Source organism: Podarcis filfolensis, assembly GCF_964270895.1.
Source record: "Podarcis filfolensis genome assembly, chromosome: 4".
Classification (NCBI taxonomy): Eukaryota; Metazoa; Chordata; class Lepidosauria; order Squamata; family Lacertidae; genus Podarcis; species Podarcis filfolensis.
This window is the reverse complement of record NC_139607.1, coordinates 68,315,590-68,340,133: the sequence shown is the minus strand read 5'-3', so window position 1 is coordinate 68,340,133 and position 24,544 is coordinate 68,315,590. Positions and strand designations below refer to the sequence as shown.

The 24,544-nt window shown below is 43.0% G+C and overlaps 1 protein-coding gene and 1 long non-coding RNA gene across 2 annotated transcripts in view; both read right to left on the bottom strand.

Moving 5' to 3' along the window:
* The window catches only part of CD47 (CD47 molecule), a 232,563-nt gene that overhangs the window by 112,145 nt on the left and 95,874 nt on the right, over positions 1-24,544 (bottom strand). The window lies entirely within an intron of this gene.
* LOC310761662 lies at positions 1,397-8,281 on the bottom strand. Its single transcript, XR_014547646.1, has 2 exons — positions 6,615-8,281; positions 1,397-1,881 (listed from the first exon to the last, which is right to left on the bottom strand). It is a non-coding gene; the product is annotated as an uncharacterized lncRNA (long non-coding RNA).

Here is a 24,544-nt window from a genome sequence, read left to right as displayed (position 1 = left end):
TTAACGTTCTCAAAAATCCTGTTTTCCTCTTGAATATATACTTTGTGTACAGTAATAGGTACTGAAGCCAAGGAAACCATAGGGTCATTTCTCTACCATGCTATTAAGCATCTCCTCCATAGAGAACCCCTTCCCTGCCATCCAGTTGGAATGTAGCATATAGTGAGCAGGGACACAAATTACCATGTTGGGACAACCCTGCCTGTATTGGGTTTGCATCACCATAGCAGAATAAAGGGAATGTTCTAGACCAGGGATTTAACTACAGCACTCAGAAAGCCAGCTATATCAGTGACACCCTAGACACTTCATATTTGCTAGTAACCTCATAATCAGGTTGCAGCTGAAAAGCATATGAGCACTCTCCGCTGCTGTTGCTCCTTTCACTGTAGTCACTTGATAGGTTGTCAAAGCCTTATCTTTAGAATAGGACTACAAAAAATGCGTCTAGCTTCTCCACTCTTTTTTACAGTGAATTTTAAATAACACCACCATTAAGATTAGCAGGATTAAACATTGCATCTTTTTTCATTTATACTTTGCAATAGAGAAGCACGATAACCAGTATGTCTCAACTAACATGCTGGAAAGCTGGAAAATTCAATTGGCTTCAAATACTGATTTTTATTTCCCATGCAAAGAATATACCATCAATGATGACATTCAGTTGGCTGTAAAGAGCAAAAATGTGTCTGAGCACTCTGTTCAGTATTCTGATTTATGCCCGACGACTTAGCATAAGGTTTACCAAAAGCTTTTCCATCACATTGTATGATATTGTGTCAACAGTGTATTGTTAACCTCACAGTCAGATTCAGCTCTTTCAAAATTGAAGGGCCATCAGCAGCTGTCATTTATTTCCATGTCATTTTGAAGGGGAATGGCTGTACAGGTAGTTCAGAAATAGAGGGCATACTTTGCATGCCAGTCCCTGGTCCTTCTAAGTTGGACTGCAAAAGTGCTCTCTAAAGCAGTGGAAAACTGCCAGTCATTGTCGACCCAGGATGATGAACATGTGGCCCTCCAAATGCTGTTCACATATTTCCTAGCAGTTGGCCATGCTGGATGGAATAGAAAGCTAGTTTATCTCAAGATTGGTGCTCTTAGCTTGGTATTGTAATCAGAAATGGGAAACCTGTGGGCATCTAGTTATGGTTGAACTCAACTCCAATCAGCCATCCAGTATGGCCAATTGCTAGGAACTGTGAGAATTGCAACCGAAAAACACTGTGAACTTCCACCAATGTAAATGTGCCAGGCAGCATCCAGGCAGGTGTTTTCCTTCATATGTTCTTTTGCTATTAGGCCCGCTTTAATCTCACTTCCTAGTACAAACATTTCAGTACCTGAGCTCAACAGAAGTGCCATCTCTTTTTCTGGCATCAGGTTCTTTAAAAAAAATATGTGTGTGCACGCTCATGCATGTAAATTTGGATTTTCTCACCCATTCACCCATGTTCACATGAATGCATGAGGATTTAAAATGTGGCGATGGGCATAGATATAAGCTTCACTCCCAGTATCTCTGGGTGCATAGGCAAAGGGTTTCTAAGCACACTCAACCAAACACACTTTGAACCCCTGTTCAGGTCTAAATGCATGAAGGTCTGCAGAGAAATTATTGTGTTCCAAGGGATGTTGGGGTGTGGGACTTTCATGCGCATTCCCCCCTCTCCCAGCAATGTTTTAAACCTTCAGATGTTCAGGAAAAAATGGGTTACAGGCACAAAGAGCCACGAAACACAGTTGAATTTATTTGCTAGCACTGTGCTGCACATCTGCTAATTTATTTCCAAGCATCAGTTAGACTTGGCCACTTCAGAATCTTCTTGTGTTAAGGTTCATCCTTCCTTCGAGACAGCACGTTTTGTCACATAATATCTGAATTAATGAAAGGTGAATGGATGTAATTATGCAAGTTTGCGCACGTCTGACAGTTTGACCTCTGCACAGTGAGAGATGGTCTTAATCTTTATGCTTAAAATAATGTGTACTGAAAGCTATACTAGCCTTCTCTCTCTCATATAAAATTGAGACCTGCAGTTTAGAAAGAAGGAATAGAGAATGTGTGGGGAAATTAGCAGACATAATGAAAAGAAATAAAGTTAAATGTGGCAAAGAGTGCTAGTTTCAATGCTGTTATAAATTATGCTACCAATAGGAGGAGGAGGAGGAGGAATTATTTGTCAAGGGTCTAAGAAAACTCCACGTTGCATAAGTGCAAAAAAATGAGAGCCCTGACCTACAGAACAGGCAAATACAGTATAGTGGTACCTCAGGTTACAGACGCTTCAGGTTACAGACTCCGCTAACCCAGAAATAGTATCTTGGGTTAAGAACTTTGCTTCAGGATGAGAACAGAAATCGTGCGGCGGCAGCGGGAGGCCCCATTAGTTAAAGTGGTGCCTCAGGTTAAGAACAGTTTCAGGTTAAGAACGGAACTCCAGAACGAATTAAGTTCTAAACCCGAGGAACCACTGTATTAAAAAGGACTGGGGGGGGGGCGGATGAGAGCAGGCCTGATTCAGCTCAAAATACACGTAAACAACACACACCTTAGTACATAGAGATTCATCGAAACACATATTGGAATGTGCATCTCATTTGAAGCAGTCGAGCATTCACACTTGTGTGCTCATTTGGATCTGAATGTGCATTTAGATTGTGCATGTCTGCACAATCTATCATGTGACAGCAGAAATTGCCATGGAACTCAAAAATAGGAAGGTGCAAATTATGTAAGGCTCAGGTAGCCTTAGAACTGTAGAAATGGGGAACAGAGAAAGTCCTATCATCTGGTTCCCTGTTCGGAGCCAAATGCTTAAAATGAACCAATGCTTAAAAAATTAGCCTAAGATAGCAAAGTTAGAATACACCACAAGCTGAGAGGAGGAAAAGTGACATACACCAATGTGATGTCCAGATACATTCAGAGAAATGCACCCAGATGTCTGCCTCAAGCAATCGCACTGAAGAGCATGTGGCTTCCTCCTGCCTTGGCTGCCATCCATGAGCAAGGAGTCAGTGTAATTAACTGCTAATCAAGCTAATTTTCACCCTGCCTTATAAGATGCATGGTAAGAAGAAGAGAAATGATGGGGAGCATGTGCCCAGGATATTGTTCTCAGCATGGCGATTCATACGCCTTCGCTCTTACATTGCATCACGACACAAGAGAGTCCTGTTCACAGTGGCGTAGCGTGGGGGGTGCAGGGGGGGCCAGCCGCACCGGGCGCAACATCTGGGGGTTAGGGTTAGGGGGCGCAAATCCACAGGTTAGGGGGCGCAAATCCATGGGTTAGGGGGCGCAAATTACTTGCCTTGCCCCGGGTGTTGACAACCCACGCTACGCCACTGCCTGTTCATCCCATTGAATGAATGAACTTTCAAAAAACAAAGCTCCTGTGGCCTTGATTCTGCTGGCTCTGAAAAACTCTGGATAAGAATTGTTGGGGGAAATAGCGTTCTGTGGAGGGTACGGCTGCACCTCTTAGGCTGTCTGTGTAACTGAGAGCCATTCCTAAGCATCCCACTGGGACGCCTCCCACGATGGTGGTGGGAAGGTTGGCTGGCAACACTCGCTTACCACATTCAGTGAGTCCTTGGTGAGAAATGTGTGAAGAGTGAAACTTCTTTTAGGGGTCTTGGGGTTGCAGGCAAATAAACATTTGTAATAATGAGATGCTGCTTGAGCATCTCTTCTTCTATACGCTCCCACATCCCACTCCACCCCTGTCTTTGACCCAGTCATTTTCATGTATGGAGTCCCTCATTCACACATGCCATCCCGTCACTTGGATCAATGGAATTGCATGGACTACCCAACATGCATTTTCATTTAATTAATTTAATTTCAATGTAATTTAATCAGATCTGCGTAAATGTGCATGTGAGTCAAGCCATAGCACTGAAGGAAAAGGCATTCTTTGTTTTTACAGAATGTGTCGCAGCAGGCACCATTTTCAAAGAGGGAATGCTCTTCTAAGATGGTGCTTACTTTGGATGGCACATGTGCGCATTGTTTAAAAACTAAATAAGATTATTTTTAATTCACCCTGGAGATCATTCTATATACTGCATAATAGGAACTACCAGATTAGGGTGTTTGGAGTTTTTGTTTCTTTTGTAGCTCCCCTGAGTTTTCTGGTGTTAAAGGAACAGACGCTATCTATTCTAGCCAAAGAGCTAAAGTGAAGCAAGTACATAGTTTAGAAACAGCTGCCATGGTTTTGTTTCTGTGCTCGGGGCAATAATTTTCCCATCAGCAAGAATGCAGAAGACAGAAGTGCAGTGCATATTCTAAGAGAAGACTGTAGCCTCTTGATTAAATACGTATTTGGCTCATTGAGTGACTGCAGTTAACAAATGCATTTGTTTGCATATTTCATAAACAAAATCAAGTGCTTACTGTGGTCTTAATTACAGCCTAAGCAAGTTTTATATAACAGGCTCCTGAAAATATGCTGTTCGTTGCTGGCAGATGGTATCAGACTTGAAATGCACTAGGTGCGTAGAATGTGCCATTTCTTATTGGTCTCCAATTAGAACTTGGCTTGTAACAATGGAGTGCAAGGGCACATTCGCTTCAACAAAAAGGGAAGTGGAGTTGGCAGGCTTCAAATGTGCTTAAATGTGTCCTAGGACCAAATTAGATATGACATTAAATGCATAGTTGCATTTAACATACTGGGTTTTGTTTTGTTTCAGTGAAAATAACAGCTGGGAGGGGGTGATAATTAACAGGACTAGCAGGCATGATGGTGGTGGGGGTAACCATATCCTCACCTGCTATGATCTGTGGTGGGGAAGCCCCCCATTGACGCCAATGAGGGATTTCCTCCCAATACAGACACCACCATCAGAGGAGGAGTTATCATCAGGACCGCAGCAGTAGAGGAAAGAGTTAATTCCCCTCTTTCCTGCCTGCTGTCATCCTGATAATTACACACACCACTCTGCATGTTAAATGCAAAGACATTTAATATTATATCCAGTTTGGCCCCTGCTGTTTCTATATGACATAGGAACATGGCAAAAGAAAAGTGAGTGTGTTTAGAGTCTTACTAAGCTGCCATACACAATGCTTTGCTTGGGGGTTTGCAGGCACAGCCAGGTTTCTACCCACTCCATACCTGCTGTCATATATGATGTCATGTGCCGGGCAGGTGGGTGTGGCTTGACTGAAGTGGTGGCACAGAGCAAATGGGGAGGCCTGGCAGACCCAATTAGACCCCCCTGGGTTAGAATATTTGGTAAAAATCAAATCTACTATATATTTTGGAAAGTTGTCTTTGGACACCTCTTAATATAGACCAAATTTTGCCAGATAGTTCCTGAGACCAAGGAGCAGGTTTTCATCTATGCTTGGATATGTTTGGAATCCATTTTGGATCCAGATAGTGGACTGAACTATCTAAAACTGCACTGATTTCAGAACTGCACTGAGTTCCTTAGACTTCTTGAGCAAAGTCTACTGTAATAGAATCACAGAATTGTAGAGCTGGAAGGGACCCTAGGGGTCATCTAGCCCAAGCCCATATAATATAAGGATCTCAACTAAAGCATCCATGACAGAGTAGAATCATATAATATTTAGAGTTGACCACAGGTCTATTTTAATATCGGTCAGGTGATTCTGTAATCACTTTTTCTTTACCAGTGACCACTGGGATGGAATTGCACATTAGGGGAGAGAAATTGCATATTACTGGGGGGGGGCACACAGACACACACAAAACCCCCACCAACATGGCTGCCATAAAAACAGCAGGCCTGCATTTAGTTTTCCCTTCCATCTCCATATTGTGCATGTTAAACTTATGGCATGTCCTGTGATTATGCTGAACTGCCCCAACTTCATAGCGGTGTCTAGGAGGGGCAGAAAATACTGAGCATAATGGCACCAGGACAAATGTATGTTGAATTATATGTCACAGAGTGTGATACTGGATTCACAAAAACGGGGATAAAACAGGAAGAGAAACATGGAAACAAAATGGATAGAGGGAACCATCTCATTGTCATTTTCTGGTTCACACTGAGAAGTTATTTTTGAATGGCCCCAGGGATGGACGTGAGAGCTGCCTGCAGAAATCGATGGAGAAATCCAAGGTTTTTATATGAACTGTAATTGAGCTAGGGAAGGGGACAGATGTGTCAATGCTCAAGAGGAAGAAAAAGCAAAAAGTAACGAGAGGAGAAGAAAGAGGGAGGCCGAGAGGAGAAAGTCTAGATGGATGTTAGGAGGTGGTGAGAGAGATGGGGAAGAAGATGGGTCGACTAGTAGCTCCGCTGAGGAAAACAGAACCATAACTCTTTGTGAAGGCAAGCTTTTGCCTTTGTGAGGGGACCCTAGGGTGCCATCCTTCCACAGAAGGACAGGTGTTCCCTCAGGCCTCACCCGCTTCAAGCCACAGGCTTGGGTAATGCATGCTTACCAGCAACAATTTGCTGTGGTGCCTCACTTGTATCCATTATAATTGCCACCAACCCAGCACAGAGGAGGCTGAGGAGGAGGCTGAATTTGCCGCCTGAGGTGACTGCCTCACCTCACCTCATGGGCAGGCTGGCGCTGGTTACAGCACAGGGTTCAAAGCCCTCATCAATCTACTCACCCCAATGAGGGTTGATTATAATGGAAGCTGCATACGATAAACAACTTCAGCACTGATGGCTATGTTGACTTTATTTTTGTCTCAGCTTTTCTCCGAGTAGCCCAGAAAAGCCTCTCAGCAGCCGTGTGAGCTGGGTGGTGACATAGCGAGCTTTGCCAACTGAGAAGAAATCTGAATTTTGGATTCCCATCCTCAGTACCACCAGTCAAGCCATTGCAGTCTGACTAGTAGACTTTATCCTTCCTCAAAGTAGGGATGAGGTGCCTCAAGCCTCTCTTGTTTCTACTTTGCACCTTCCCTTAGTGTATTTGCCTGTGTCCTTGGATGCTGATAATACTTCTTGCTTGCCTGGAAGGAGGAAAGAGAAAGCTGTGTGGAAAAGGAAGCCTACTGTACTGAGGTAAAATTGATCATTAGTTTTGCCTGTGGCCCAGTCTACTGCCAGCATGTGGCCCCTCAGGGTTGCCCAGAAGGGAATGAAGCGCCTGAGCTGAAAATGGTTCCCCGTCCCTGCCTAAGGCCTCTATGTCTTTGTGTCCCTCCTAAATAGGGCTTTTTTCAGCCAGAACTCAGTTCCAGCACCTCTCAGGTGGGCACCATTGCCATTCTAAGAGAACGAGGGAGGTGTTTGTGGTGAGTTCCAGCACTACTGTATTTTTCTAGAAAAACAGTGCTGCTCCTGAATAGTATACTCTTGTTTTTGACTTGAAAAACCTGTTTCCAGAAGTTTCAGGTTTCTTTTTGCAAAGACAAGTCAGTTGTTACCATTAGCCATGTAGCTGAAAATTCACAGCATCCTCACTCTGGAAATTTTATCTTTTATAAAAAGAACACTATTTGTTTATCAAGTTTGGGCAGCAAGCATAAAATTTACAAAGCTCAGTCTTTCACCACAAGGCTCTGGAGGAAGAGACCTCAGCCTTGCAACATCTTGTACTTTGTGACAAAATCTTTCGCCTGAGATTTCAATTACTTGGGTAGCGAATGACATTTTAAAGCGCCCTCCTCCTAAAAGTTGAGCTGTGCTTTTCCTTTGCCCATCACACAGCTGTGGTTTGACACAAGAACACAGAGAAGGAAACGGATTCACATAGAAGCTGAATGCCTGTGGGCTTAACTACACGTTATTTGATGATTATTTTATTTTATTGCCTTGTAGCCATAACCAGAGACTTTTTCGATCCTAGGTGGGCAGGTGGAGGTATGGGGGAAGAGGCAATTTCCACTGGGATCACGGGGTTAAAAAAAACCCTCAGCTGTGATCCCAAAGAAAATTACACAAATAGGTCGCAATTCAATTATTGGGGTGGGGGGAGCTCCCCTTAGCACCAATGGAAGGATTTCCCCTGCCGTCTCTAAATGTAGTGTGAGGGCAAATAGTGAAGGAAGGCTTAAGTCTCTCATCTCTGCATGTTGCCCTCCTGATGAAAATCTCTCCCACATCTAGGATCTTTCTTTTTTTTTATCCCCTGACCTGGCTGCAAGCTACATAATTAACATAACACAGGCAGGTCCCTTCAATGGGCGATTCATGAATTTATCCTTCGGAAGCCAAAATGGTGCCCTCCAAATGTTTATAGACCAGAACTCCCCTCATCCTCACCAGTGGCCATGCTGGCTGGGGCTGAGCCCAGCAACATCCAGAGAGCACTATGTTGGCTATCCCTCGATTTGTTGTTGTTGTTTAGTCGTGTCCGACTCTTCGTGACCCCATGGACCAGAGCACCCCAGGCACTCCTGTCTTCCACTGCCTCCTGCAGTTTGGTCAGACTCATGTTTGTAGCTTCAAGAACACTGTCCAACCATCTCATCCTCTGTCGTCCCCTTCTCCTTGTGCCCTCCATCTTTCCCAACATCAGGGTCTTTTCCAGGGAGTCTTCTCTTCTCGTGAGGTGGCCAAAGTATTGGAGCCTCAGCTTCACAATCTGTCCTTCTAGGGAGCACTCAGGGCTGATTTCTTTAAGAATGGATAGGTTTGATCTTCTTGCAGTCCATGGGACTCTCAAGAGTCTCCTCCAGCACCATAATTCAAAAGCATCAATTCTTCGGCAACCAGCCTTCTTTATGGTCCAGCTCTCACTTCCTCCCTCGATTTACCTTGCTGCAAATCCTCCACCGTTTTCCTGTTTTCCACCACCAACTTCCATCATTTCATCAACATATAGATCATTCTGCTAGAATCAACATCTTGCATTAGCTTTAAAAATGGCTGCTGAAAATGGCCACTTGGGAGCCCACACGCCCTGCACACCAGGAGGGATCAGGATTCTATCTCTTATTTGGCCTACCGCCCCCTTTTCAGGGGGGAAAAAATACTCAGTGCCCCCTGGGAAATCTACCTTCTTTTAGTGAACAAACAGAAAGATGCAGTGAGAAATTTGCGTTCTTTTATGTATCTATATTTCTACCTACGTCCTACAACATAGTAAAGAAAGATGTTGTAAAAAAGTCACCATTAAGCTTAAAATTATAAATAGGCAAACAAAGAGCCAGAGGATTTGCTGGCCCTGCAAAGCACTTCCCCACCAACCTCGCTTTGATCTCAGCCAACCCCCACCTGCCCACCTTATTACAACCAATCAGAGGGTAGGTCTGCCTGTCATTGGCTCTGGCTTCACCTACTGTTGGTCTCCTGTCCACCCAATAGGCAGCAGCCACCACTGCTTCAAGGCTAGCACCACATGCCAAAGGATTGCTTAGGCCTGGGCTAGACAAACAGCAGATCGTTTGCTGTAACTGTTTCTAGAGTCTACTACTTCAGACTACAGGGTCTGAATGCTTCCATACTGGGTGGAGGAGGTCCTGCACAAAGGAAGCTAGATGTCAGAAGAGGCTAGGCTAGAATCTTTATGCCACATATGAATTTTATAGTTTGTTATTAATTTGATTTCTTAGTTTTATTTTCCAAATTTGTATACCACCTTTCATTCATAGATCTCAGGGCAGTTCACAACATAAAACGACAATATAAAAACCACAAAATACATTTGAAAAAATTAAGATCAACAACAAACCAAAAAATTGGTTGCTGTTGCTTATTTGGGAAATATTCAGTTATGTGATTACTCACCTGCAGCTTCAAATGGAGGTCCAGGAATGTTTCTGCCACATGATCTGCTGTTTACATGAACAGAACTTTAGGCATTCTAATCAATATGAAATCATTTTAAGTGAGCAAAATCGATCCTTCATTTGCTAAGCAGAGTGCTCCCTGCTATAGATGGAGGCTCATATTCCATTTATGTCCTCCCAGCTCCTTGCAGACTTGTGTTTATTGAACTGCCCTGCCTTTATAGTACTCAATACAAAGGGGGGAAATTGTGTGGCGCTTTACAAAAACTAAAATATATTGCTTAAGGATATAATGGGAGCCTGTTAAGCCTGGCGCTATGGTCTTAGAGCTAGTGCATCTGCCATACTACCCTGCTTTTTCAAATACGGATCTCTTGTGTAGCCGCTGGTATTCCTGATCACCCATGTGCTAGTGCAAACCGGTTTAGGACTGGGCTGTTAGGTTGCCCCATAAGCCATTATGTATTATGTTTTTGTCAGAGATCGGCTGTTAACTGAAACACATGTACTCCAATCCTATGCCTATCAGAAATCAGGTCTCGTTCTCACAGTAATAAATTTGTTTATAGAGACTCTACCACTGCAGTTGGGGTTCACAAAGTTGAATGTTCCTCTCTCTCCCCACCCCAGGCATTGGCAAACTCTGGCCCTCCAGATGTTTGGGGCTACAATTCCCATCATCCATAGCTATCAGGACCAGTGGTCAGGGATGATGGGAATTGTAGTCCCAAACATCTGGAGGGCCGGAGTTTGCCTATGCCTGCCCCACGCTCTGCTTAATCCCCACTTCACATGGAAAATTATATGTTAATGAGAAAAGCCTGGTTTTTCCCCCTGATACACTGGTTTTCTGTATAAATGTTTTCACACCCATAGAAGAACATAATGTGAACCCCCACCTATGGTCTGAGGCTAAGGCACAGATTTACAACTCAGCTGCTGGTTGTGAGAATTAGGCCAATATTCCACTAGATTCAGTGGGATTGACATTCAAGTAATAAGCACAAGACTTACGTCTTAGGCAGCCTAAAGGATTGGGCTTCATGTTACAAAAAAAATTAAAATAAAATAGTAAGCTCTAACCCTATGTGAATTTACCAATTGAAGCCATTCGATTTAAAAAGGGTAATTGTTCTTTCTTTCTTTTTCCCATAAAAGCTTACTGACATTGTACAATTTTGAGGCAGGTGCTCAGCGAGTCTCGTCAATCTTGTCTCAGATGTGATTGACACCTTGACAAGTCTGCCTGTAATATCCACAAGCAAAAGGAAGTGTGTCACGTTTTGAAGCGTCCAGGCACCAGTGCAGACGTCGGCATGCCCCATCCTGTATGCTTCTCGTTACTTGTTGTCTGTTGGACTATAAAATTTCAGCAATTTTGAAAACCCACCAGAATGAATAGCCATTGACGAGAAATCTCTCAGCAAAATCTGAAAGCTAAATGAAAAAAACATCTGCATTCTATTCAGGTTGTCACAGCCTTTTCAGTGGCGTTTGAATAGCTTTCTAGTTGCTAACACTGGAGGCCTGGAACACCATCAGAGTTACTATAGGGTTTTTGATGAGGATGATAAAAAATGAGGATGATTTAAAGGAGACTCATGATATTTTTGGTTTCAGTGACTTTGTCCAACTGACCACTGAAACAAAGCCCAAGCATGTGCAACTTGCCCTTTCTTCCTTTCATTCCTTCATGAACTTATTTCCCTCCCTCTTTCTTTGTTGCCTGTCTCCCCTAGGACTAAATTTAGACTGTGGATTTGGAGCACGGAGCAGAGATGCATTTAGGGCACTGGGTGCTGAGCCAAGGGCCTTCTCAAAGCCCAGTAAGTAAGGCAACTGGGCTTTGGGAAGGAGGCGTGAGGGCTCTGAAAGGGCCCTAGAGTCCTCCTGTCTCCTTCCCAATGCCTAGTTAGTGCTTTCCCAGCTTTAGGAAGGAGGTGGGAGGGCTCTAAGGCCCTGCCTGACCCTTCATGCCTCCTTCCCAAGCCTTGCTTTTCCGGCTTTGGGGTGACAGTTCAAATTTTGGTGCCATATTACCCAAGTCCATCACAGCAGGGAGCTGCTGTTTGTTTAAAGCAAGGAATAGTAACCTCAGGCCCAGTGGCCAAATGCGGCCCTTCATGCCTCACTCTCCCTAGGCCACATTTCCTCCCCAGCTACACCTAAGTGCATAAGAAGAGGAGCAGGCTGCTGGCTCATTGAATCCAGCATCCTGTTCTCACAGTGGCCAATCAGATGCCTGTGGTGTCAGGTGTGTGTGTGCAGGAGCCAGGCCCTGTGACCAATAGGATTCTGCAGGACTGGGGCCTTCCTAAGTTTGTTCTGAAGAGGCAAGGCGCGGCTTCACAGATGAGGCCAATTGGTAACTCACAGCACCTGGTGGCAAGAGCTGTGAAGGTATATAAGGTCAGCATTTCCCTTTGGCTCTTTGCCACAGCAACATGCTTCCTGCCTTACTGTGTTTGGCTTCTTGCTTTCTGGTCCTTGACTCCCTGCTTCTTGATCTTTGGACCCTTGACTTTTTGCTTCTTGATCCTTGGACCCCTGACTTTGTGACTCTTTGCTTCCTGACCCTCGGACCCTTGGCTTCTTGACTCCTGGCTCTCTGACCCTCGGACTCTTGGCTTTCCAACTCCTGGCTTCTGGCCTCCCGCTCCTGCTCCCACCCTGCCATCTTGCCCCCAGTCCTGACGTCCCCAGCCGGGACTTCGATCGCCCCTGATCCGGACCGTGACATGTGGGCAGCAAGGTGGACATGAACACAAGAGCCCACCTACAACTCCCAGCCACTGGCATTCAGAGGCATATCACTTCTGACAGTGGAGGTAAAATATATCCATTGTGGCTGGTTGCCAATGATAGCCTTGGCCTCCATCAACCTGTCAAACCCTCTTTTAAACCTATCCATATTGGTGGCTATCACTGCCTTCGGTGGGAGTGAGTTCCGTAATTTAACTATGTGCTTCGTGAAGACGCACCTTTCTTTCCCTGGGCCAGATGGCTTACAGGCCCTGCATTGCACCATCCTTTAGTGCTTTTGCATGGCTGCAATGGGTCATTGAATTCTGGTGCTACATCTTGCTCGGCTGGAAGGAGGCTAGAGAGGTGTGCACACAGAAACTAGATGACTGTGCCAAGATAAAAATCACATTTGTTCTGCCCATTTTTGCTTTTGGCCCTGCCTGCCACTAGCATGCCCTCTGCCCAAAATGTTTGCTGAAAGGGGAATGTGGCCAAAAAATGATTCCTCCCTCTGGTTTGCATCAGGCATCCTTGGGCAGCTGCTGGAGCCACAGCACCCCTGCAAGCCCAGAACTGATGCCTGTCCTGAGCTTGCAAAAAAAAAAAACCACCACCACCCAAATCCTTACATGGTACTCCAAGCAGCACTGGGCAATCAGGTCCAGCTGGCATACCACAGTCAGCACACACACCTGCCAAGTCCCACTGATGGAATACTGTTTTGTCCAGGGCTCCCTGTAAAGTGTTATGTGTGTTGATGGTGCTATCTAAACCCTTTCCAGCGTTTGGCATCTTCACCCTAACCAGTTGTGGGAGCCTATTTGCAGCCATTGCACCTCTGCTTTGCAGGCTTCCATCACATTTAGTTTACACATGGTTATCGAGAAGTAAGTTTAGTCAGGACTGATTTCAGAGTATGAGTATTTGGGACTCGGGCGCTTTCAAAATTAAATCAGTCAACAATGTGCTGGCATCTTATAACTATAGTATCCAAAGAACATAACACAAAATCAGGTTTATCACTGGTGGGATCCAGTTTACCAAATCCTTGTGTTTCTCTCTTCATCTTTTTCTGACTTAGAATCATAGAATTGTAGAGTTGGAAGGGACCCTCTAGTCGAACCCCCTGCAATCTTTTGCTCAAATTCACAACACTGAGCTTAAGAATCTCATGCTCTAATGACTGAGTTATCGCAGGACTAGATTCTTCATCTTCCTACATATCTGGTTGAAAATGGGCAACTGGATTTTCACTCATTCTTAGGAGCCCAGTAATGAAACAACTGGAGCACATTCTAATTATTCGTATTACAGTGGTGCCTCGCAAGATGAAATTAATTCATTCCGCGAATTGTTTCGTCTAGCGAATTTTTCGTCTTGCGAAGCACGAAATCCCATAGGAATGCATTGAAAATCAATTAATGCGTTCCTATGGTCAAAAAAAGTCCAAACAAAGCCAAATTTGGTACAACAAGAGTTTATTAAGTGTTCTTTAAAGTAACACATACTGTAAAGAGCATTTCAAAATTCAAACCCAGAAATTTTTTTTAAAAACAGCAGAGTGGCCCAATGGTCACAGAAAATCATAAAAATGCAGAAAGAAACCACAAGCTTCCAGATTCTTGCAAACCCCTCCCCAACTGTTCCCCCACCCACCCAGCACACAGAAATTCAAATCCAGATTTTTAAAAAAAAAACAGCAGAGTGTCCCAATGGTCACAGAAAATCATAAAAATGCACGGGGGAAAAACACAAGCTTCCAGATTCTTGCAAACCCCTCCCCAAACCAAGTCCTTGAATTCCAAACACCCCAACCCAAAATCCAAAACCCCCCAAAAAAGTTTTAAAAGCTTAACTTACCAAATGGCTGCAAAAGAAGTTTTGGAAAAGCTTCAAAAATCACCAAAGTCTTTAAAAACCTCAAAAAAGGCTACTATGTACACTGCGTTCTATGAGTTGCTCCTCGAAGTCAAGTCGCAACTGTATTAACGGTGTTAAGAAAAAGGAAACAAACTTGCAAGACGTTTTCGTCTTGCGAAGCAAGCCCATAGGGAAATTCGTCTTGCGAAGCAGCTCAAAAAACGGAAAACCCTTTCGTCTAGCGAGTTTTTCATCTTGCGAGGCATTCGTCTTGCGGGGCACCACTGTATATCACTGAAAGGAACACTATAGGAGAAGACTCACTGGAGAGCAACAGTCAATCAAAATAGACTATAATGAGCGATATGAAGAAATGAAATTCTGGCCTGGAGTCAGGCAGCTTCCTTTGTTCCCATTTCTCGTCATAAACTACTTTAGAAGTTCCCTTGGATTTTGACAAGATTTGCCAAGTGGCAATGAGAATGGCCACCCTTCAGTGAATACATGCAGAACTACATGCAACATGGTACATCCATCGGAAGCTTTTATTCCTCGAGTAAATTTTGCGATCGGGCTATTAGAATTACAAACATAAGAACAGCCTGCTGGATCAGGCCATCTAGTCTAGCATCTTGCTGTCACAGTGGCCAACCAGATACCTGTGGGGAAGCCTGCAAGCACAATTTGGGTCCAAGAGCCCTCTCCCCTCTTGTGGTTTTCAAGTGGTATTCAGAAGCATTACTGCCTCCAACTGCGGCAGCAGATCACAGCCATCATGGCTAGTAGCTCCTGATAGCTCTTTCCTCCATGAATTTCTCTATTTCTCTGTCCTCTATGTATCAAAACCCGTTAGATATCCAGCTTCCACCCTATGCTAAAGCTCTCATACTTAAACAAACAGGGTGAAGTTCTCCCATATTCGTGCATGCATCTTAACTCCAATAATTGCTTTGTGATAATCTCTTCAGGGTACTTAAACAAAAGCCGGCCCCTTAACTTCAGTAGAGTCAGGCTTGCTCTTGGCATTATTCATACTGTGCAGTTAAACATTCAAGGCAGTCTTAGATACATACTGGATTTTTAAATGTTAATGATATGATATAACCCAACACTTCAAACAACTCAAAGAAATAATTAAGGGAAATTCCATCATTTCTGGATCATCATTTTCTTCTTGCTGCTGGATTGCTTTGCCCATATTATCAAAGCTGAACAGGTTCTCTGATTTTAAACATGTGCTACACATTTTTCAGCGTATGTATGTATCTGGGATGGCTGGAATCATATAAGATAGAACGAATGACTGTTGAAATTATCAGAAAGACAATGAAATGCTGGCTCATTTTCATGAGGACTTTTTTCGGGGGAGCGGTTAAACCCAAACAGATGTGGAAATGTGAACTGAATTTAACAGTGGAAAAAATGAAAAATGTAGAGGAATCGAGATTGAGAGATTTACCCTTCCCAAGATCAGATTGCAGTTATCATGTCATGTCTTGAATCTTAACCGCCCTCTTGAAGATTGGTGATGGCCTACCAAACCACTGGCAGAAATCTCACCCAACCACTTCATTATGGGCAGTTTATATGAATATTGTAATTTAGAGTTGGGGAAAACATGATCCACTGTGACAGCAGAAGGTCTGAAAGTTGGTCCTATGATTCTTTGGGCTGTGCCTGTTGCCACTTCTTTGAAACTTCACAGTGAAGTCAGCCTCACATGCTATTCTCAGCGGTAGAAAATGATTCTTATTCTTGTCATGAAAAGTCCAAGAGCGATTCTGTTCGAACAACACACCTCCACAAAACTCCAGAGCTACTTCTGCAAAATGCACAAGGCTGCCAATACACAACTGCACCCTATGATGCCTTTGAAGTCATCTGCCCAACAGCTCAGGTGCTTTAAGAGAGGACACTGAAGGCATTTTTGGTGTTGCATCGCTTGCTATTATGGCTATGCATGAACTGCCCATCAGACCAGACTGGCGTCAACGTAATTTGGTACTTTGTAATAAAGCGCAATAGGAGAGGAAAGGCTTCCATTGGAAAAGTGTGGGCCATCACACAAGAAGCTATTTAGAGTTCAGTGTGTGAAAAATTTATAAGAGGTGATTCACACAACACTTCAATATTGCTACGTCAAGCCGTGGTCTATGAATCACTCTTTTAGCAGCGTATTTCCTCTAGAGAGCCATTTGAGAAATGCCAGGGTGAGATGCTTTTCAGAAGTGCAGAGCTCTGAGTGAGTAATCTATATTTCAATTCAAGCACAACTCTGTGTTTTTGTACATTCCACGTCTCCCAACAAAATGCTATCGCACCCTGAGAACCCATTGCAGTTTTCATTTCAATATATACCATTAAGCGCAAGGAGTTTAGCCATTGCAATTATGACAAAATAAATATCAAACAGAATGCCTGGAAACATCAGGTCTGATGTTGATGGCAAACTATAGCCATAGAAAGGTGTCTGAAATAGTCCAGAGACTTGGGTGACAGGGAGAACAAATTTATATGCCGTTTTTAATATAACTGCACAAACGCAAGACTTCAGAAAAGGTACACTGCCTCTTTGAAAATTAGTGTAGGAACTACAGGTAGTTCACATTATTTTTAAAATTGTATATAAAAGTGGATGTACAAAATTCACCAGCCTGCATTATGAAAGGCTGCTGATAATGTTCTGAGCAAATACTATATTACTGTGCACTTTGGTTTTGTAGATCTACTCTTAGATTGTATTTGTTTTGCTCCACAAAAGGTGCCTGTGTATATAGTTCATTTGTATCGCTTTCTGCAGAGTCCCTGACACACACACACACACACACATATATATATATTTATGTTTATTATAAGAATAAATGCTGTGTACAATATGAAATACAGAGGTTTTGCTACAGTCACTGAACCCTATAATGCCATTAGGAAAATAAAGGCTTGTTTTTTAAAAGAAGAAAAAAAATCCTTATTTATATTCTGTATGAGTTATTGCCTAATGAATTGTGATGCAGTATTCCTTGTCTATGCCTCTTCCGCGACAATGTTTACTCTTCGCTATGATTAATTAGCAGGTAATAAAGTCTATTTTGTGTTTTGAAGCCAAATTGTCTACTAAGTTCTTCAGTGCTCCGTCACTTGAGGATAAAATGCTAAACCACAAATCCAGGCTTTAGTTTCCAGGCATTCATGCTGCCATCATTCACCACCATAGAGGGATAGAACTTTGAGCACTAGTGACTTAAATGAATCGGGATGCCGTTGTGGAAAAGGAGCTCTGTGGGAGCAATGCAGCTTTGAATGTGTAGCAAAGAGATGGATCAAGCTGCATGGATTCAGCTGCAGTCTTCTAATCATCTTCGAGATAAGAAACTAAGCTGATTCTTACTGGATCAAACCAAAGGCTCACGCCGTCCAGCATTCCTTCTCCCACAGTGGCTAACTAGGACATAAAGACAAAAACTGTGTGTTCAGGCTTTGTTTGTTTTTAATTAATGTGATACAATTTTTTATTGTTCTATACTGCATTTTAATGATTTCTGCTGTTGTTGCTTGTGAACCACCCAGATAACTTCAGCTATTGGACAGCTATAAAAACATGATTTTTTACTTTAGAGAAAAAGTGAGAAAGAAACTTAGAATATTACATATGGATACAGAATAGAACTTGTGGACATTCAATGAAGCCGAATGGTGGATGATTCAAGACAGATAAAAGAAAGCACTTCTTCGTGTCACACACCATTAAACTATGGAACTCACATTTGCAGGAGGCAAGTGATGGCCACCAACTTGGATGGCTTTAAAAGAGGACAAATTAGTGGAGGAGAAAGCTATTGATAGCTACTAACCATGATGGCTATGCTCTGCCACCACAGGAGGTCAGAGTGCTCTTGTGCTCGGGTTCTGCTTCCAGATTTCCCACATGCTCTAGTTATCTCCCGCTTGGACTACTGCAATGCACTCTACGTGGGGCTACCTTTGAAGATGACCCGGAAGCTACAACTAATCCAGAATGCGGCAGCTAGACTGGTGACTGGGGGCAGCCACCGAGACCACATAACACCGGTCCTGAAAGATCTACATTGGCTCCCAGTACATTTCCGAGCACAATTCAAAGTGTTGGTGCTGACCTTTAAAGCCCTAAATGGCCTCAGCCCAGTATACCTGAAGGAGCGTCTCCATTCCATCGTTCTACCCGGACACTGAGGTCCAGCGCCGAGGGCCTTCTGGTGGTTCCCTCACTGCAAGAAGCTAAGCTACAGGGAACCAGGCAGAGGGCCTTCTCGGTAGTGGCACCTGCCCTGTGGAACTCCTTCCCACCAGATGTCGAAGAGAAAAACAACTACCTGACATTTAGAAGACATCTGAAGGCAGCCCTGTTCAGGGAAGTTTTTAATTTGTGACACTTTAATGTATTTTTAATCTTTGTTGGAAGCTGCCCAGAGTGGCTGGGGAAACCCAGCCAGATAGGCAGGGTACAAATAAATTACTATTACTATTACTATTACTATTACTATTACTATTATTACAGGCTCCTGGCTGGTCACTGTGAGAGCAGGATGCTAGACTAGATGGGCCATTGACTTCATCCAGCAGGCTCTTCTTAAGTTCTTATGAGTAGTAGCCAATATAGTAGTAGTAGTAGTAGTAATAATAATAATAATAATAATAATAATAATAATAATACTTTTATTGTCATTGTACAACCTGTGCACAATGAAATAAGATACTCCAGGAAGGTATCTAATCCCCCTTTAAAGTATTCTTAAATTAATGGCCTTCATCAAATCTGGTGGTAAGAAGTTTAACTATGAGCTGGGTGAAGAAGTACTGTACTTGGAAGGCACTCTGAGGGTAGTCTGATCTGATCCCCTGCATTTCAGGAACGTCAACTAAAGCACCAGATGGCTATCAACCTCCACTTAGAAACCTCATAGGAAGGAGAGTCCACCACCTTCTGAGGGAGTCTGTTCGGCGGTCAAACAGCTCTTTACCATCAGGAAGTTATCAGAATCTCCAAGTTTTAACGGCTGACGGGAATTTTTCTATGCACTTTCTCCATCCAATGCATAATTTTATCGTGTTCTCGATTATTTGCCTCTTTTTTCTAAATCAAACGCTGTAACATTTCCTTATGAGGGAGTTGCTGCAGCTCCCTGCTCATTTTAGCTGCCCTCTCCTGGCACCTTTCTCAGCTCTGTGGTATATTTTTTGAGATGCATCTATACACAGTATCCAAGTGCAGTCGCACTATTGATTTGAATAATGACATTATGATATTGGCAGCTTTCTTTTCGATCCCTTTCCTAATGAGCCCTACCATGGAATTCATCTCCCTCACAGCTGTTACACACTGGCTCAACAGCATACCTAAGCTACCCACCATGACTCCAAGATCAATTTCCTACTCAGCCATCGTGTCCTCAGACCCCCATCAATGTGTGTGCATCTCTTTACATTTAATTATGCTGAACTGTTTGCTTACACTGACCTTGCATTTGCAATTTTATTGATCATTCACCCATTTGGGAGAGTCCCTTTTGCAGTTTTCTGCAGATCCCTTTTTGTTCTTATCACCCTGAATAATTTGGGTCATCAACAAAGTTGGCTACCTCATTGCTCTTCCCTAACTCCAGGTCATTTATGAACAAGTTGAAAAAGCACCAGTCTAAATCTTTGGGAGACCCCACTACTTACACTTCTCAAGAACTTGGGATCAGGTTAACCAAGGCATCACCTCTCCCTTGTTAAAGCTGAGGTGGTGGTGGGGACTGCTATTGTGATTTTGTTATTATTCCGCTGTCTGCTATCATGCTTTCTATTATGTTTTTATTATTGATATTCCATAAAATGTGTTCTTAATGTTGTACACCGCCTTGAGATCTTTTGATAAAGGGTGATATATAAATTGAATAAATAAAATAATAATATCAGATGAGGCTACTGCTGAAAGTACCACATGCCTTAGAGGTGCATTTAGTTTGCACTAGAAACTGGACTTTTTAGTGTTGCAGCTTCAGCCCTCTGGAATCAATTACCGACCAAAATTAAACATACACATCCTGTTATTCGTTTATTGAATTTATTTCCCTAACTTCCTTCCAAAGGAGCCCAGGGTGGGATATAAATTCCCAATGAGGTGCCTCCTAAAGAGGTTTTCTTGTAAAATATGAATAGTGCACCTGTAGAAATAGTACTTTTCATTCATAGAGTGTGTAGGAAATGCTTTAATTGTTTTTTATATTTGGGGTTTTTTTGTATTTTCTTTTATTTATAACTCATATACCACTTTGATGGCCTCAGGTAGTTTAAACATTTTAATGATACAATCTCTCCATTGTGAAAACTGTCCATTTATTCCTACTCACTTTTCTTTAGCCAGTTACTGATCTGAATGATGATCTGCTCTTTTGCCCACGACTATTACGTTTGTTCAGAAAACTTTGTTGAGAAGCTTTGTCAAACATTTTTTTTTATAAAAGTCCAAGATCTAAGTGACACGGATAATCCTTATGCACATGTCCAAGATGGAAACTTCTGGTGAATTCTACAATGTTAGCAAAACAGGACTTGCCTTTGAAGAAGCCGTGTTGATTCTTCAGCTTCATGGGAACTTTGTTAGAGTTTGTTAAATGTTGACATTGCTAAGACATAATGGTCCCGAGGTAGCAAACTGAGTAAAAGCACCACAGCTTTCTCACCAGATGAAACACCATTATCACTATGAGTTTTAACACAATGAGAACAGAATGAGTGTCTATGGAAAAACACATAGATGGGTAATCTCTTCCTTCCATTGAAACAGAATGATTCAGTAATAAGAGACAGATCAACAATTACCAAAAAGTATCAAACCAACCTTGGCTGTGCATTAGACAACATTTTAGGATGCATTTAAGGAACGAGGAAACTTCTCCACATATGCTAAGCTGGTCATCTGTTTTCACATTTCCTGCTGAGGATTGGAAATACGGATTGAAAAGCTGGCACTGCGTTCACTTCAGAAAGAACCATTTCCATCCTGCCAAAGAGACAGGCAACATTTCCCAACCAACCCATTATCTGAAGAGCTCTTCACATCAGTTGTTCCACAGAAGAATTTTTTCTTAGCCTCTCTGCGTAGTCTTTTAATTTATGTGCTGGGTGCCAGTTTCACTCTGCTCTACAGCTCAGAAGCCAGTTTCTTGATTAAAGGCAGAAACCAAAAATACAAATTTCTTCACATTGGAATGGAGCTTCAGAGAAGGTGTCCTCATCCAAGAGAACAGATGTATAGCAAAAGAATATGGTGGAGATCCAAAGTGCCTCATGGAGATGCCTAAATGCTATCGTGCCCTCCAGATGTCCCATCCCTAACTCCTTGTGATTATTGGAGGCTGTCCCAGGGCTTCCCTTCTGTTCTGACACAGCTTTGCAGAGTGTTCAGTAAGAAGGGAACATCAGCAAAAGTCCCTGTGGGTGGACGGCAATTGCGGGTACAGAGACTCCTGAACTCAGTTTCACCTTTAGCTCCTTGCCCCACATTATCCCCAGTTACAGAATGGGGATAAGAGGGGCCCATCTCGTAGCGCTATTGCAAGAAGGACTGAGAACATGTGTGAATTGTTTTTAATCTTCAGCTGAAGTGTTGAAGATTAAAAGCTATTTTTAGATGTGTGCAGAGCTGATTTTTTGCTTGTAATACAAAGGGAAGAGACACAGCATGGCATTGTTCAAACCAATAGAACTGCTCTAGAGTAAGGAAGGAATGCTTTGGAAGGGATATTCTAGAGGCGGTTATGTCGGAAAATATTTTGCCAGTACTGAACATTGGTTCAAAATGCCCACCTGTGATTCCATGAGATGAGCTAAAGGTCTTGTCAGCTTAGCTTATTTAATTATACATTTCTTTATCTTAGGCTTTGAGACCACTACTTAGGCAACTGCCTCTCAAAGCAGTTTACAACTGCAAACATTACAAATCCATGAAATCAACAACAATAATAGAAAGGCAGAGTTGGAAGGGGCCTCTGAGGCCAACCCCCAAATATGATTAAACATTTAAAATAGCCATTTGCTTCCAAGGTGTCCAGGCTACAGCTCACCATACAAGAAGAGGGGGGAACCTTGCTGGCTTTTGATGGCCTTGATCTTTATCTCCTCCCAAACTTCAGAACCATTTCAGAAACAGTCAACCACTCCAACATCAATGACACCAAGTGATTGACAAGTGGGTTGTCCCACAAACATGCCAAAGCTGATATGCAGGGGAGGAGATAGTAACCAAGCAGGATTGAACCCGCTGTGCACCAGCTGATGTGCAGGGAATTCAGTCCTCCTTTCTGCAGGGTTCAGGTGCACCTGAACCCAACAGGAATGAATTCCTCACAATCCAGATTTTTGCAGGGCTGCCACTACTCTAGCTGCCCTGCACCTTACATAAATTGTGATATCAGGTATGGGGCAAGAGGGTATGGTTTTTTTTGAGGGGGAAATGGCCTCACACCACAACTGGGGAGGGGAGGCCTGGGGGGCCAAATTTGACCCTTAAGCCAGAGGTTCCCCAGCCCTCCTATGCAATAAAATAAAAAGCTAGTTCTAAAGGACAACATCCAATTTACAGATCACAACCAGGACATAGCAGTATAAAATAGTTTGCCTTACCCTGTTGCACCTCACAGCAGCCCATGCTGGTTAGGACCCAACTGGGGATAACTGTTGACTCGGCAGCACATTAAAGCCCTCTTGAGCCTTATGAAGACTGGTTGGTCAGAACTTCCTATTAGCCTCCCCCACCCTTCTGAGGAGCTGTCTGTTCTTTTAAAGGACCATTGCCATTGTGTAGCCTTGTTTCCCATGGCATGAAGGTGCTGAGGGATGAATCAGAAGGGTGTCCTCTGAGCTAGAGAAGGCCACATTCAGTCTTGGGTGCAGGAGTGTGTGTGATGACTCCCCAGATGATATCTCCTTTCCCTCAGAGTTGGTTTCTGAGCTGAACAAGAGGATTGTGGCCAAAGAACCGTCTGTTCTCACAACTTTCTGTGTGCAACTACACAAAGAGGTGCTTTGAGATACACTCTTCATTTCCCTTCCACGATCTTGACATGTTTGGTCACTGAGAATGACAACAGCAAGATGACACCACTACCCTGGGCTCTTTGAATCTCAGCACTGGTCATCCCACAGCTACGCAGATTGATGTTTTGAAGGCTCCAAATTTTCTTTAAGATTGATCTGGCTGTGATAAAGAAGAGCATCTAGTCAGAAAGTGGGAGGGATCCTCCTGTTTCTGTGGTTTCAAAGCCGCGCGTACGGCTCTAAAGAAGTTCTTTGTCCTGACAAATGGATGAATTATTAATGCCTTCACAAATACAAGGTGGAGAGAGATCTTTTTACATCCTCTGACACCCAGAGATATAATGAGTCTTCCTGACAAGCCGCCATAGCAAAGCAACAGCTAGAACATACCACACGTTACAACAGCGTATAAATAATACATGCTTATTAAAATGAAAAGTTGAGGCAAACAGCAAAGGATGGCTACTACCAGTAGGATTACAGTAAAACCTTATTCATCCAGACCTTCCACTTAGGAAGCCTTTGATGCAATAGGCCTCTTTCGTGGCACCTGGTAGCTGCAGGGGGAAGCACTCTTTCTATGAATTGCCAATGTTAATTGTTGACTTTGATGTATTATCTCTGTTTTCATTCCACATGGTCATGCTGTTCTCTGGAGGCTTCCAGGCTCTTCTCTGTAAAGTACAATCTGGGGGTAAATTATTGCAGCTCATTTCCCTCCTCCCCCCCAAAAAAAAGGAATCTTGGTTTTTTGCTTGTCCAATGCAAGGCGTTGAGTCTCTTCTTCCCAGTAGCATTGCTACATTCCACCAGTGTGCAACAAACTTTAGAGCTGTGTGTGTGTGTGATCTACATTCACACACACACACAAATATAAATTTATTTGTTTTCCCCCCATTTAAAGTTTTACAATCACATATCTAACATACAACATATAAAAACAAGATTCCAAAGATTCTGGACTTCTCTCCTCCTCATTTGTGGGTCCTATTGTTAGTCATTTCCTCCTGCATCTTTTATTATAATCCAAATCTTTTACATCTCCATCATATCCTAAATTCACCATTAAACTACAAATGTTATTCCAATCCTGCTAACGATTTTAACTGTTTACAATGGTTTTTTAGGATAAATTATAAATTTTCCCCATTCCTTATTGAAATTTTGGTCTTTCTGATTTCTGAGTCTTCCAGTCA